The sequence below is a fragment of the Aulonocara sp. 'chitande type north' Nkhata Bay genome, linkage group LG23 (genome assembly GCF_057382095.1).
Source record: "Aulonocara sp. 'chitande type north' Nkhata Bay isolate Kocher_YH1m ecotype deep benthic linkage group LG23, A_spYH_male_GT1.1, whole genome shotgun sequence".
NCBI classification, from domain to species: domain Eukaryota; kingdom Metazoa; phylum Chordata; class Actinopteri; order Cichliformes; family Cichlidae; genus Aulonocara; species Aulonocara sp. 'chitande type north' Nkhata Bay.
In genome coordinates, this window is record NC_141365.1 from 15,075,385 (window position 1) to 15,079,250 (window position 3,866).

Genomic DNA, 3,866 nt, shown 5'->3' on the forward strand with positions numbered 1-3,866 from the left:
ACTGGATTTGAACCCGGGCCTCCCAGTCTGAGAACGGATGCTCATCTCACTGACCTAAAACACAGGTCAACCCGGCAATGAAAATCAGTGAGGCCACTGATAATATGGCAGAAATGGGCAAAAAATATTGCAAAAAAAATTCAATATCTCAAAAAGTATAGAAGTTATGAGCACCAAAAGTCAATGCACCCATTAGCAGAAAGAGCAGAATTTTTAAAGATTTGGCTGAAAACTGAGGGCATCCACACAATAATCGAATGTGTATTTGAACTAACTTTAAACCTATATTGAATTCAATTCAATTCAGTTTTATTTATACAACGCCAAATCACAACAACCGTCACCTCAGTGCACTTTATATTGTAAGGTAAAGACGCTGCAATAATACAGTGAACGTATTAGCTTTGCTATTCATCCATCCATTTGCTATTCATCCATCAAACATTTAGCTGCTCCTTTTTTTTTACAGCTATCCAAAGTTCACCATTTGATCCTTTTCACCTTGCAATGGTTAGTTCCAAAATTTTGTTTGTAATGTTGAGTAACAGCTGAGCCTGTTGGTGATGTGTGTAGGAACTGCTGACAACAGACGGTATAAAAGATGGATGCAATTTCCACATCTGAAAAAGTGAAACCAACGTTGAAAGGTCTTAAACCTGGATTCTCCTTAATGACCACCAGGGGGCCAGATCTGTTGTTGCAAAACGCTTTGCAGTCCTATAGAAGTCGATGAAAAAATAGCTCTCTGCTCTGATCTCTTTAAATACCTCCCTGCTGGGTCTATGGTTTCGCTAACTCATTTTTGGTTAAGTTGGATAAAAACAAAAAGTCTATTGTGTAAATTTTGGTTATACTATAATAGAAAGGAAGATTATGTCTGGCTTCACAATTGTTCATCTCAAGGCTTCAGTATGGGCTCAAATTGTATGGCGTTATTTTTGTGCCACTATTCTGAAAAGCTAAATTTGAGTGAACAAAACTCATTGCTGCGTGCAAAAAATGTATTTCAGTGTTTGCTATGATCCATACACACACACAATAGCAGCCCCTCTTGCTCAGTTTTTGCATTTGCGCTCGCTCGCAATGTGTTGCTTGCGCTCTCAACATTTCCGCCCGTGCGCGTTCCACTGTTTCTATACACCGTTATATTTGTGCCACAAAACCAGCCAATCACAGACTTGGATGCAAAAAAATCTGATTGGCTGTTTTGGTCTCCAATCAGCTTGAAATGACGAAATGCACTATCCCAGAATCCATTTCGTCCAAAAAACGAGGCAGTGGCGGAGGAACACAGAGTGGCGGAGTTTGAAATATTACTCTTTCTGGGTCACAAAATAAACTTTTAAGATATTTTCATGCGAGAATGGTGCTGTGTAAACTTCAAATAGCTGCTCGATTTATCAAGACATTACATATTTGCACAAGTGCTCTAAACGTTTTCGGAGATGCCTGTTACCCACCAGCTGACCAGCTAGAATGGAAAAAGACACAAAGCTGGAGTTATTCTGTCTTTACGCTGTCAACGTGCTGCTGTTGTTTAGCGTAGTTCAAAAAAGCACCCCTCTGACAGGCAAAGCCATCTGTTCTCTGATTGGATAGTTAAATTTGTGATTGACATGACATTGGCCAATCAGATGAAAGGAAGAAAAATAGGGTCAAAATTCGTACTTGTAACTTGAAACTTGAGTGCAGACTTTCTCACGTATTTTTTGGCTAAGTCCACACACAAATCTTTTTTACACACACACAAATCTTTTTTACACACACACAAATCTTTTTTACGCACACACAAATTCTTTTTACACATACAAATCCTGATTTGCAAGTACAAAACTGATTTACAAGTACAAAATATTTATGACCACAATTTGAGCCCATACTTCAGAGCATGACTTCAGAAACCAGTGAGTGATGTCATGTAGTTGTGCATCTTTTAAAAGAAGTGGAAAATTGAGATTCATCAGGGACAATGCAGGGATTCAACATCTTGCCCAAGGATGCTTCGACATGGTGATTGGAGTATTTAGGAAATCGATCCACCAATCTTCTGATCGGTAGAGCTCCTCAATCTCCTAACCCACAGTTTTCCCAAAGAAAGCTCATATTAGTTGTCCCACGATGAGCTTTATTGTACGACAGTGGACAGTTAGAAATGATCACAGGGTTATAGTTAAAAACAAATCAATCATGATAATCACCTTTTAGGTAGTGTTAAGGTTCAAAAATATTGGGGATGGACACCAGAGGAAAAACCCACAATAACAACACTGGTCCGGTCGGGTTGAGTCAAACGATGATTTAATGATCACACACGTGGGAGATGGACACTGTATGCAGACAGTCTCAGATCTCATCTCAAAAAACACATCACCATAGTTTTATGAAATCAGGGTATTAGAACGTCCCCTCATGCGTAGTGACAGGTGTAATACAATCAATGTTGACAATTTTATTTAACACAAAGAATAACATTGTCTCCTTCGCGAGGGCAGACGCTGACTGCCCCCGTCTCCTGGAACCGTCTGTACCCTGCTAAGACACAACATGGCAGCTACAAGGACTCTTTCATTTGTTAAGACCATCAGTGTGTATTGCTCTAAATCAAGTATATAATATTAAATGAATATTGCTGGATCAGCTACTTCTACTTAAAACATATTAAAACATGACTAAGCACAAAATCACCAAGAATAACATCTTATAAGTGCTGTGTAAGCGCGTGCGGCCTTCCAAGCTCAAAGCCTTTGCCCTCCATAGATCAGCCAGACTCGCGCTGGCTGTAGCTTTTAACCTTTAATTACCTTGAGCACAACTCTAGAATAAGCAACAAACTGCAATGTGTATGGAATGATCATGGTTACATCTGCAATGGAAAATCATGTTATTATTCTGGTACCTGTAAGGAAAAAATCAAACTAAAGTTATCACCATCACTGTAATGCAAAGGATAATGTAAGGTCAAAACTTCAATTTATGTTTAATGCAAAGCTGGTTATATACTTCTGATGAACTAATAATGCCATATTAAAATAATGAATGATAATGAGAAAAACATCCCCTCCTTATTCTACAGTAGTTCAACTCGCCAAGACACATTAACTGGGGGGATGTTTTATTTCACAATTTTAACACAGAGTAAAAAATTTGCATCTGTAAAATTGACATAAAGGGAAAATCATTGTGGAGATTAACTTTCGATATACTTTTTGAAGATGGGCTAATTTAAAGGTTGCGTGTGCAACCTAAACACACAAATTGTGAAGTCGCTTTGACACTTGTCCAGCTTTCACTGTGATTTGAAGATTTTCCAGTGTGAGGAAAATTCTACTTTGTAACATTTTTTTGTTTTTTGAGAAACAAAACACTGAATAGAACTTTGCTTCCAAGAAAATCTTTAATGTTTTTACATCAGGTAAATTAATGTCTAATAATTGTCTGGAATTCAACTTTCTTTTAATCTAAAAAATTGAGTACACGTGCGAAACGATGCGTCCTGTGCACATAAATGACATCTGTGACATTTTGGTGAGCAGAAACAGGTCAAATATTTTGAGCTAAAAAAAAAAAATCCACAAATGTAATGAAACTGACATTTACACGAAGTTCAAGAACAAATCTTATTAGACCTAGGTCTTTAACTTTGACTCAGACTCATTCAAATTGGATTTATTTATTCATAATAACACGCTAGAATTATTTAACTTGAGACAGTTTTGGTTTTGTGTCCATCATTAAAAACACCAAAGAGACCAATAACTTCTGATTTTGTTACTCATACACAGACCAGAGCATACATGACTTTAAATAAAAACTGAGAAATCTGCAACTACTTCGTTTCATGTAATAATTCAATGTTTTTTTAAGGA